The following is a 13,115-nucleotide window of genomic DNA, read 5'->3' as shown; positions in this document are numbered from 1 at the left end:
CTGCTCAGATCTCAGATTCAGATTTGAGAAATGTTCTTCCTCCTTAATAGAGTGACATAATGAATGGCCTCACCCTGCAGATAAGACCCTGCCTCTTCATGGAGAGTTGTGCCCTTAAGTACAATAACACAGTACTCACAAAGTAAACTAGATGGCCAGTCTAGTCGTTGGCCAAGAAAGGCCTCCATGGACTTGGGCCTTCACTGCAGTATCTTCAGGCAGGTCTGGATAAGGGATGAGGCCTTGCCCTTGGAGGGCTGCCCTTCCTCTGTGGCATGTAGGACCTGCTGCATGTAACAGGAGGTGCTGAGCAGCACGTAGCCCGTGGCCTGTGTGCTGAAGCAGGCCCAGTGAAGAGCTTCCGTCAGGATGTGCAGTGCAGACCACAGGAAAGGGAGCATGTGCCATAGAGAGTTGCCTTCAGGCTCAGGTAGCCAATGAACTCCTGCGGGTTCACCTTGTGCAGATAGAAAGTTACACAGGCCTCACTGACCTTCTTGGCAGTCTTATGGGAGAGGGAGAGTTGGTACCTAGACTCCTGCTGTGATGGAGGCCGCACCTTCTGGAGCATCATGCCCTCTGCAGGCCCGGAAACTACTCTTCTGTCTCTACAGTGGGGCCATCTTCCTCCAGCACCGGGGGAAGCGCTTGTCTGCCAGCATCAAGGTGTCTCAGACCTTGGGCAGGAGGTCCTCAAGACTGGCCAGATACCCTTCCACAGCTCTGGTTGGCACTGGTTACTCCACAGGTGAGGGCTCTGGGGGGCCATCACACCTGTGCTCTTCACAAGCCTAAGATGACTGTCGTGAGGAAAAAATAACATTGTATGACGTAATTCTAGCGTTAATACCCTTTCTGGAAAGAACTGAGGATACAGAGAAATAAACATATGCCTATATATATAAATACATGAATGTTAAGTACTTGTAAATGTTCAAGAGCTCATTTTAAGAGTCCTTAGGCAAAACCACCCCCTTTTCAACTCAATTCCCACTTCCTCACAGGTGAGCCTGCCTGGGGCTGGGACAGCGGGCCCTGTCCGGGCGGGAGGCGGCCCCACGCGGGCCTGGAGGGAGCCCTCTCAGTCTCCCTGGCCCGGACTCCAGCTTGCCCTCCTGAGGCCGGCTTCGCGGGACAGGACGCTCCACACAAAGGGGAAAGGCCCATCTGCCCCGGGCCTGTAACTGCGAGGACTCCGACAGCCCTCTGCTTCGTCCCCGCGGGACGGCAGCCTCCGGGCGGCGCGGGCGGGCAAGAGCTCCCGTCCGACTGCCGAGGGCCGCGCGTGCCGCCCAGGGGCCCTCGCGCGCCGTGGAGGCGCCCGCTGCGGGCTTCTGGCCACCAGGTGGCGCACGCGGCTGCCAGCGCGCCCCTCCAGGGCGGTCAGGAGACGGAGGACCCGGAATAACTGGCCTTCTGAACCAACCCGCCCCACCTCCCTGCCTGGGCTCGATCACACCAGCCCCGTGCCCGGGGCCGAGGGGGACAGGCAGCTTCAGCAGAACTGATGAACAATCTTGAAAAAAATTTTCCACCCCACCCACCAATCCCAAATCAATTTAAAAATAAAAAATAAACTGTGATGAGGGAAATTGTTAGCGACCATGTAACAGTACATAACAGCATGGGTACAGGCAGCAACAGAGGGTGCTGTTTAAGGAGTGTGGGTTCTGGGGTCTAAATGACTGCTTTCAAATCCTGCTTAATGGCCTCGTGCGCGTTGTTTAACCTTCGTATCACCTCACTGCCCATCCGCAAATACAGATAATTTACATAGAACTTACTTCATGGGGTTGTTGACAGGAATTAAATGAATTGATATACGACATATATAATGTAATACCAACTTCACAGGGCTGTGAGGATTAATTACAGTCTTTTGTGTAAAAGTGCCTTATTAACAGTAATATAATTATTACTTACAAGGTCTGAGACGCCTAGATGCTGGCTACTGTTATTATTATAATACCAGAAAATAAGATAATCTTCTCCAAAGAAGCTCAAAAATATCCCAAAGTACAGCCTGATCCGGCCTCCCATCGTATTAGCATTGTTTGTCAATCAGACTGGTATGTAGTGACACAGCCATAATGCTGAATTTCAAAAACAGTTGAATGAGGACCTGATTACGGATCTGGTTTCTGTCTGTCTCAAAGAGCTCTTAATGTAAGGAATATTAGGCAGGGGTGTGTGTGTGTGTGTGTGTGTGTGTGTGTGTGTGTGTGTGCCTTGAGGAAAAAATTTGGTTAAAATTTCAGTGTGAAAGTGACATTGGCGCTGTAAGGAGTACTCCAGGGAGACAATGGTTCCTTCCCACCTCTGGAAGTTTTGAGTGTATATCCTAAAACCTTCAAATGTCTGGAGAAGTTGTTTCTTTCTTAAAATGGATCATATCCTGCTGAGTGCAGTAATCTGACTAATCAGGAGAAATCTCCTTCCCTGACTGTGATAATTCAGCCTGGGATGGGTCACCGTGGATAAAAGAGCACCCTCTGGAATCTCACTGGGAGGGAGCCAGTGGCTGAACGCAATGTTCCTTCATTAGAGAGAACACATCTCTTGAGAAGTGGAAATTCTTTTCCAGGAAAGAAACTGCTGCTCCAAAGTTTTCGTTACTGATTTAATATTCAGTTTCAATTTTTGTGTCAAACACTGGTGTGGAAAATGTTCTTGTGTCGTCGGAAACCTATGGACTGATGAATACAACAGATTGTGCATGGACGCAATATGAAATAAATGTTGAGCTTTAAAAAATACTCTATAATAGTCAAGTACTTACAAATGAAATGATATGAGATCTTGGATTTGCAGCTGGCTGGGGGAGGGGACATAGAGTATAGATGAAACAGAACTGGCCATGTGTTGATAATTATCGAAACTAGGTGATGGGTTCATGGGGGTTCATTATACTATTTTCTCTACTGTTGTAAACATTTGAAAATTTCCATATAAAAAGTTTACAAAAAATCCCAAAGGTGCAACTTTCTCTTGTTTGAATGAAAGATGTTTTCAAAAATTAATAATTCATAGAAAAATAAAATAAAATAATAAAATACAACTAACTTTATTGGTGCTCACTACGTGCTAGGCATAGTGTATAATATTATATATATTATGTATATATAATTATATTATGTATAGATATACATATATACTTTCATAAGTACATATATTAAATACACACACACGTATACCCATTTTGCAAAGGAAGACACTGAAACTAAAATGCGAGGGAGTCCAGGTGTACACACACACACACACACACACACACACTTTACTCTCAGTTGTAGTTTAAATAGGCTGAGTGGATTCTCTCACTGAATCAACAGTGGTATACAGATCTTAGTGCTGTTGTCTTATTATATTTATAAAGTGGGCATCTGTCTTCCTCTCATTCTCAAAACAGGAAAAATGTGACCATGTTAAATCAAGCAGAGAGACTATCTAGGCCTACGTACATTATTCCCAATTTCCTCCATTCTCTTTTAGCAAGCTGAATGCATTATCTAGCACAATTACACTTTTGACACTTGTGCCCCCTTTTTCTGATCATTATTCTCCAGTGTCTGGGTTAGAATTCCTGTAATGATAGGTCTCCAATTCCTATGGCCTGTGCACCTTGGGGATGAGATTCCTTAGGGATCAATAGAGCTGCACAGCAGTTGACTCTCTCCCAAGTCCTTCCTTCTATCAGGCTACAGGCAAGCAAGCCAGAGACACGAAGGTCCAGGAGATGATATGTCTTTTAGGGACCAGGACATTCACACACTTCCAGGAGAGGGACAAGAAGGTGACCATTATGTCTATGTCTATTGGTTGATAATCTGAAGTCCAGATCAAGAACTCCTCAAGATCCTCTTCTTCTTTTAAAATCCAAACTTTAAAATCTTGATCCTTCTAGGAGCCGGCCCCATGGCTTGGCGGTTAAGTGCGCACGCTCCGCTACTGGCGGCCTGGGTTCGGATCCCAGGCACGCACTGATGCACTGCTTGTCCGGCCATGCTAAGGCGGCGTCCCACATACAGCAACTAGCAGGATGTGCAACTATGACATACAACTATCTACCGGGGCTTTGGGGAGAAAAAGGGGAAAAAAGGAGGAGGATTGGCAATAGGTGTTAGCTCAGGGCCAGTCTTCCTCAGCAAAAAGAGGAGGATTGGCATGGATGTTAGCTCAGGGCTGATCTTCCTCAATGAAAAAAAAAAATCTTGATCCTTCTAGTAAGATGTAATCATCCCCTTCTTCTCACTACCATGATGATTCAGGCACATTTCCTATGCCCTTGCATTAGATTTGTTGATATACTTGTCAGCCTCCCCACTAGATGACAAACTCTATGAAGGCAGAGATCAGCCTGTTCATCTTTTAGTTTCTCTGTGTCCAGCCTCATAGAAAGTAGGTGCCCAATAATGTTGATTGATTTGATGATTCAGATCACTGGGGCAACTTGCTATTGCCTTGACTTTGCTCTCTTTTACACCATTTGCAAGTAACTTGCAAGTTGGAGTTTTTTTTACATCATTCACAAATCACCAGCGGTTTTGGTTTTTTGTTTGCTTTTTAATACAAATGCCCCAGATCTAAAGATTCTCTGCTAAGTGAAGGATGTGCTAACTTGAGGGTTCACTGGGGTATTATTAACTATAAAATTTAGGAACTACCACAGGTGGAGCTGGTGAGGAAAGAGTGGTTGCAAAATATAGCCCTTGACATCCGTCATCCATTTTCTCCGCGTTGGAGTCATTTGCCCTCAGGCTAAAGTGGAATGGCCTGCCTTGGTCACTCAAAAAGTAATATGTGGAAGAAAGCCCAAACCGACTTTCAGAGATCAGCATTCCCCTTCCTATTTGAAGCAGACCTTCTCCGTGTGACTGTAAAGCCCTGGCAACAACCACAAGTGGAAGATGTTATGGCCCATGGACTTATTTGTTAGAAACGGGCATCCCGTTGCTGACTGCTGCACTCTGAGGGGATCTGTTCCTCTTGCTGTTCCAACCAGCCCAGAGTTTGGTTGCCTTTCTAGAAGTGTCCCTAACTTTAGCATTTCTTCCCTCTATCGTGTCCCACTAAGGCTTGCTGTATAAAACACTCTACGTGCATGCCTCTGTCATTCATTCTTTGCCCATGTCCAGCCAGGACGATTGCGTTGCTTGTGAGAATGTGACGCAATCTCTACAGTGCTCAGCAAGTGCCACACAAGCTGGAGTGTCCCAGCATCTCCAGGTCTGCCTACTCCCTCCACACTTAGGTCATCTTGCACACCACCTTCAGGTCTACTTCCTAAAATGCCTACTCTCCTTGGGCCACTTCTCTTTCAGGAACCCACAGCGGCTGTCCACTGCCTACTGTGAAGGAAAGAGACGGCACATTTGGTGAGTACCCACTACCCTACGTACCAGGGAGTGCTGGGTGATTTACACGCTCTGTTCAAGCCTGTGAGGTAAGTGATATTCTTTTCATTCCTCAGCTGCAAGCTCTGCAGCTCAGAAAGGATAAGAAACTTGCTCCAAGTCATATACCTTTAAGCAGTAGAGCTAGGACTGATCCTTAAGTCTATATTCTTTCTTCAACACCAGTTGCCTGTGCAGGTAGAATACAGATTGGTAAGGCATCCTGGAATTCAAACATTTCCTCATTTGTCACCACCTCACCAACATGCCCTCACTCTCCAGTACTTTCCAAAGAAATACTCTGCCAAAGTCAGATCTTTCTCTGAAAGACCCTCACACACCTTGTTCATTCAGGCAATGAATTAATACTACCATCAAGAACTGATGCAAATATGTAAATGACTTTCTCACAACAACTGGGAAAGTAAATGGCGGGGTGGAAACTCCTAGGCCTCTGCCTTCAATGCCACTACACTGGTCCACCTCAGAGCCTGCCCCTTGTCAGTGCCCTCCTACCAAAAACCCCCGAGAACACACCTATAGTCAGCTGTGGGTTCGTTGACTTGTTGCAATGAGGAGACTGCATACTCTCAGTAAGAGGGTGTAAAAAAGGGTTTATGATAGGATTTGAGCTTGTGTTCAGTGATCCTGGGGAAGGTTCAAGGAAGTGGGGCTTCTCTGGATTGGATGTTGTCGGGAAGCAGGGATGATTCTATGATTGGTACCTTAATTCTCATCTATAAGGCGGGAGGAATGAAGCAAGCCTACAGCTGTAATTGGTAAAGAAGCAGCAGTTATTACTCTTACTACGCAGGATAGGGGAATGTTTGGTGGTCAATTTTGCGGTCTAGTCAATTTCTTGTTTTTGATTATGGTCAGACATAATTACAGACTGGTGTCGTTTTTGTTTTGAGCCATCACAGTCACACAATGGCCTTGTCTGAAGTGGATGTTCCGTGAGACCGTTCATATCTAACAAGAGTGTACCACAGACTAGCCAGTAGTGCTAGGCCAGCTGCTTTTCTCTTTCTCACTCTCATTCCACTTTCTTAATATTGCTGGCGTTAGGGTTCACACATTTGATGTCCCCTATCTTCACCCTTCCCCACAGCTCTGTTTGGACCCTAGGTCTTTCCCTTCACTGAATTTCTGCCTCCAACATACAATGTAGCATTCACTGTGTGTGGACATGCCCATGGAGGCTGAACCCATGTAGAGGGGCCCAGGCAATTCTGGAGAAGGATAGGAGCAGCCTAGAAGAGTTGATGTGCACAAAGAGCCCAAGCAGGCCCACTTTGGTGACCATCCAGCAAAGTGTGATGGGGGAGGGGGAGGAAAAGCATTCCCGTTCCTGAAGAACAAAGGTGCTGCTGGGACTTTGGGAATCTGAGGGAATATGGTGCCATCTTGTAGCTCTGACAGAGTCCTGAGCACAGATAATGCCCCCTCAGGAAGGGCATCGGCTTCTGTGTTGTGCTAAGGCCCCTCCCAAAACAGGAGAGGGCTGGCTTCAAAATCACAGGGTGAATTTTAGTGGGGGGCTAGGGGTACTGCAGAGTGAAAGATATAACCATTATATGATCCACAACATACATCCGCAGACTGGTGAAGCCTGAGGAAACATAGGTTATGTTTTTTTTTGTGTTCCACAAAAGCACTTTAAAAAATTATAATACACACTCGTTGTAACAATTTAAACAAACTGAATTACAGAAAGATAAAAAAAAAATTCTCTCTTCCTTCTCTGTCCAATCCCAGCCTCTTAACGTAACTGGTATTAGCATGTTGGTGTGTATCATTCCATACTTTTCCTATGCTTATACAAACATAGAATCACCTATTTAGAGTCTTGTTTTTGCATTCTACAAAAACATGATCATGTTCTTCATATTATTCTACCACTTGTTTATTTTCCCTTAACAGTATATCTTCTACACTTTTCCAACTCAATACATATAAACGTGGCTCATTCTATTTGATAGTTGCATAGTATGCCATAGAATGGAAGCACCATTATTTACCAAATCAGTCCGTCATTAATTATGGGTTATGGTTATATCTTATCAGCTTTGTTTGCTAATTGTTTTCTCTGGGCTAGTCTTGTTTTAGCTGTAGTCTCCTATAGCAGAGAACATGTCTTAAATACAAATTTCCTTCCTAGAACCTAACACACACCACTACCTACACACGTCACACATTTGACATGACATGAATATTCTTTGAATTTTGGAAATGCTCATGTCTTCTTCCCATTTGCTAAAAGGAAGGCAGTTCTTAGAATGAGAGGCTCATATGTGGCACATTTACTGAGCCAAGGGGAGATAATTTTTAATTTCCTAACCCCATATGGTCCAATTTTTCTCCATATGTCAATCTCCCTCTCAACATGTGCATCATATTTTCCCATGGAAATACCCCTATATCACTAGAGAAATCATTTAAATTCTACCTCCGTATTATAAAATTATTCAAGTTTCAGAGCAAGGCTGCCTAATCCAACACGCTCATTTTAAAGATGAACAAAGTGAAGCTTGAAGGGATTAATAATTTAGCCAAAGGCACATGGTTACTTGGCCGAGGGGCTGGGGCCAGGACCACTCCAGAGCTCTCTCCACTGCAGGACCCAGCCCCTCCTGGGCTTGAGGGTGCTTGGGGTACAGCACGTAGGCAATGGTATTTTTGTGTGTGTGTGAAGAAGATCAGCCCTTAGCTAATATCTGTCAATCCTCCTCTTTTTTGCTGAGGAAGACTGGCCCTGGGCTAACATCCATGCCCATCTTCCTCCACTTTATATGGGATGCCGCCATAGCATGGCTTGCCAAGCGGTGCGCCTCGGTGCGTGCCCGGGATCCGGGCCTGCGAACCTCCAACCCGGGCCACCACAGCGGAGCGCGCACACTTAACCGCTTGTGCCACAGAGCCGGCCCCGGCAATGGTATTTTTATTTGAGGAGAATTTAATAGTAGGTCATTAATTTCTCTCAAAGACTTTGAAACAGGTAACTGATTCATGCCACTTGCTACTTACCCCTCTGAAGAAGGAACTCTTTCTGCCAGCCCCCGAGTCTGTAACTTGTTTTTCCGCAGGAGGTCTGGTCGTGCTCCAGCTTGCTGTTTTCTCTGCATCCAGCGGCTAATGGGGTGGCAAATGCTCCTTTGTCCTTGCATTCCTGCAATATCCTTGGCTTTCCAGTGTGCCCTGGCCTGGAGTTGAGGCTGCTTACCATCTGGTTACTTAAAGGTGAAATCCACCAGTTGTAGCCAGAGAGGATTGTCAGGAGTGATCCAGATTTGTAGGGCCTAAACCTTATAAAGTTTTTGAGATCATCTTTAATGGGAAACAATACAGAAATATCTTATTTTTGCTATTTATACAAAAACATATGAACACATGCACTAGGTTCCCTCACAGTGCCTTAGAAAAGGCCAGGTTCTAGCAAGTGTGGGATATTGAAGCATAACTTCCTTTAGCTTCAGGATAAAATTGCCCCTGCACCTTGCATGGAGTAAAGTAGGACATACCTGGGGCATCCTTTCTAATCCCTCACATGTATTTGGACAGAGTGGCTCAGACCCCTCCGGCAGGAGGTAGTACACACAGTAACAGAAGCCCCTGAGTTTTCAGGACAGTCCCGATTTCAAATATCTTACCAGGCCATGTGTCAAAGGATGCATCTTGACTTTTCAAAACACATAGGTGAGAATGTTACAGAAGGAAAGTACAAAAGACAAAGAGGAAAAAAAAAAAACCAAACCACCCCCCACTTTCCCAAATGAGTACAAATAGGGATAGAAATACTAATTGTTTCCTATGGATGTTTTGTTTCCAGTCTCAGAATGGAAAGAATGAACCCAGGAAGGACAATAACAGCACACAGCCTCTGCAGAACACAGAAGTTTCCACCTACTAAGAAAACAGCAGGAATCTTAAAAAGGAAATCACCTTCCCTTATTGGGCAGCAATACTTATGTTGCCAAGAAAATCTTCTTAGACTTACTCTGGATAAGAAATAAAATGTACCTTGAAAGGATGAGTTTAAAAGACTGGAGAATCTCCCTCTAGTCCGTGTCCTCAGAACAAAAAGTCCCTGCCCTTTTCATTCCATAGTAATCAGACCTGGAGATTTCAGAGCACAATATTGAAGCAGGTGTGCTGTGTAGGGCTCCCATGCCCAAAGACTCAGGCAACTACTCCACAGACTTCGAAGGGGCTGTCAGGGAACAGATGTGCAGTGAAAAGCTGTTCACCAATTTATGAATCATCCATAAGGGTCAGGGACAAGGTGTTCATTTTGCTCTCCAGGAGACACCCTATCAGATGACACAAATAACACTTCCAGGGCTAGCACAGAGCATTCACTGCCTTTTTAGTAATGGTAATAGTAACCACACTAAGTCATAACTACTGTTTATTGATACTTATTATGTGCTTTAAATGTATTATCTCATTTAATCCTCATAACAACTCTATCAATATTCCTATTTTATCTACAAGAAAACAGAGATGTTAAGACACATACCCAGTGTCATACAGCTAATAAGTACTAAAGCTGGTACTCAAATAGTGCTATCAGAGTGCAGAGGCCATTCATTTAACCATTGTGCTTTCCTGTCTCCTTTAATGGGCAAAAGATGGGTTTCTGAGAGGTTCACTCAAGAAGAAAAGAAAAAAGCAAATTTAAACAAATCCTCAAAGATTAGCCAATCCCTGCTTAGTGGTGATGCCAACAGAAACAGTTCTGGGCCAAGCTCCATTTCCTCAGCTGTCCCAGCACCAGAATCACAAATTACAAAAAGGCTAATTCTTGGGCCCATTTCAGACCTCCTGGGTCAGAATCTCTGAGGATGGGGCCTAGGAATCCTCATCTTACATGCCCCACCCACCCACTCCCAGGCAATGCTGCTGCACACTGCAGTTTGAGTACAGCTGCTTGTAGGATACTCATTCCTCCTGGCTTGCCTGGAAGACCCAGTTTATACCTGTTGTCCTGGCATAAGCATCAATAGTGCCCCTCTTTATTCTCCTAAGTGTTTCAGTTTAGACAAACAATTTGCATATATATATTTCTGTATTTTTTATACCAAAACTCAGACCATACTGTGCATGTTATTTTATAACCTAGATTTTTTATTTAATGATTCCTACCTTTCCATATAAATAAAATTTTATCTTTTCTAATACCAATCCATATTCAGATTTCCTCAGTCATCTCTAAAAAGTCCTATACCTCTGGTTTAATCAATCCACACATTGCATTATAATAGTTTTCTCTTCTAAACCAGCAACAGTTTCTCTCTCTTGTTAACACTGACTTATTAAATAGATCAGGCCAGATGTGCTATGGGCTGTGCTTTCTTTTGGATTTTTCTGCATACTTCTTTATGGTGTTGATTAGTTTGTTCTCCTGTTTTCTGTATTTCCTATCAACTGGAAATTAAAGTTTGATGGAGTCCAGTTTGGCTATACGTCACAGGTAATGTTGTTTATCTCCGTATACCTCAGGAAACATGGAACATCTGGCTGACCTTCCATTAGTAATGTTAAGATAACCACTGGATGAAGGTGATGACTTTCTGATCCCATGATGGGAGACTTACATTTCTCTTCTCGCAGCTAGGAAGTAATCCGTATGGAATCACTTTGGCTCTCTATGAACAGTTTCCCATCACCTACACACCTAATGCTTTTAACACCCTTGCTCTTTGTTGCCTGAGTTAAAGATGTTACAGAATGTTGATTTGTTAATTCTATCAATCCTACTACATTACTGGTAAATATTCCTTGGTAAAATAGAGATATTTTCCTCATCATCTTGGGCCATTTGGTTACCATAAAAAACAGTTCCTATCGGAAAGGCAAGTTCGATGTTTCTTTTTTTCCCTTTACCATTTTCAAATTAAGGAGCTAGTTTAACAGCCCCTCAGGCCCAATTTCTGGGGTCCTTTTGCAATATCACCATGAAGAGAGTGAGCGCCTTCTAGAAAAGTTGAGTGGTTGTAGAGCTAAAAAATGCCAAAAAGTTTGGCCACATTGTGCACAGAAGTCATTGGCAATCAGAAATATTCCACTGGAAACAGTACATTGATGATTGTTGACCTAAGCTAACTACAATTTTCACAACTGACCCTTAATCCTATACCACATTTTTCTGAGCTAAGGTAGTTCTTGAAGAACACTTAGTTTATGATAGAAGACACTGCTGCCTCTCAGAAAAGAGCTTTCATTAAGCAGAGGCAGAGCTGTTCTAGTCAATGGGCTCTCAACAAATAGGAGCACTGTACCAAGCTATGGGACAATGATTCTTTGCGTTCTGAGTTTCACATGTGATGTAGACCTTTAAAAAGGGATAATAGGGCCAGCCCAGTGGCTTAGCGGTTAAGTGTGCGCACTCCGCTACTGGCGGCCTGGGTTCGGTTCCCAGGCGCGAACCGACGCACCGCTTCTCCGGCTATGCTGAGGCCGCATCCCACATACAGCAACTAGAAGGATGTGCAACCATGACATACAACTATCTACGGGGGCTTTGGGGAAAAAAAAAAAACAAAAGGAGGATTGGCAACAGATGTTACCTCAGAGCCGGTCTTCCTCAGCAAAAAGAGGAGGATTAGCATGGATGTTAGCTCAGGGCTACCTTCCTCACAAAAAAAAAAAAGGGGATAATATTTCCAAGGGAACACACATCATATACTTTGGCATGTTCAACAATATCTCTCATCCCACAAGCTCTTCTTACATTGCGACTTTGTCACTTCTGCAGTGAGAGGTGGGGTCTATGATCTCTTCCCTTGATTCTGGGCAGGCTTGTGGCATGGCAGAAGTGACACTGTGTATGGATATACCACCCTTTGTTTATTCATCCACTTGTTGATGGACATTTGATTGTTTTCAGTTTTGGGCTATTACAAATAAAGCTGCTGTGAACATTTGTGCACAAGTCATTGTATGGACATATACTTTCTTTTCTCTAGAAGTAAATGTCTGGTCATATGACAGGTGTATGGTTTAACTTTTAGGAAACTTCCAAATTGTTTTTGCAAGCATTGAACCATTTTACATTCCCACCAGAAGTATATGAGAGTTCCAGTTCCTCCACATCCTCGCCAACATTTAATATGGTCAGTCTTCTTAATTTTAGCCATTCTAATAGGTGTGGAGTAGTATCTCACTGAGATTTTAATTTCCATTTCCCTAATGACTAATGATGTTAAACACTTTTGCATGTGCTTATTGATCATTAACATATCTTCTTTGGTGAAAGGTCTATTCTAATCTTTTTGCCAAGTTTTAATAAGGTTGTTTTCTTATTATCGAGTTTGGGGTCTTTATATTTTCTAAATACAAGTCCTTTCTCAAATATATACATTGCAAACACTTTCTCCTTGTCGGCTGTCTTTTCATGTTCTTCCTGAGAGCAGAAGTTTTTAATTTTGATGAAGTCCAATTTATGAGTTTGTTCTTTTATAGATCATGCTTTTGGTGTCAAAACTAAGAAATCTTTACCTAAATAAAGGTTACAGAGATTTTTCTCTTGTGTTTTCATCTACAATACTTACAGTTTTAGCTCTTACATTTAGATCTATGACTCCTCTTGAGTTAATGTTTGTATATGGTACAGGATATGGATTGAAGTTCCGTTTTTTTTTGCATATGTATATCCAATTGTTCCAGCAACATTTGTTGAAAATACTAATATTTTGCCACTGAATTATCCTTTCATCTTTGTAA

At 43.4% G+C, this 13,115-nt stretch overlaps 1 pseudogene; it reads right to left on the bottom strand.

Annotated features, from left to right (window-relative positions):
* Nucleotides 1–200: 200 nt before the first annotated feature.
* Nucleotides 201–695, bottom strand: LOC131411683 (lipid transferase CIDEC-like; annotated as a pseudogene).
* Between the last annotated feature and the right edge of the window lie 12,420 nt (nt 696–13,115).

This window comes from Diceros bicornis, chromosome 12, assembly GCF_020826845.1.
Source record: "Diceros bicornis minor isolate mBicDic1 chromosome 12, mDicBic1.mat.cur, whole genome shotgun sequence".
In the NCBI taxonomy this organism is placed as follows: domain Eukaryota; kingdom Metazoa; phylum Chordata; class Mammalia; order Perissodactyla; family Rhinocerotidae; genus Diceros; species Diceros bicornis.
Note: the sequence above shows the minus strand (reverse complement) of the source record. Positions and strands in the feature narration are given on the sequence as shown.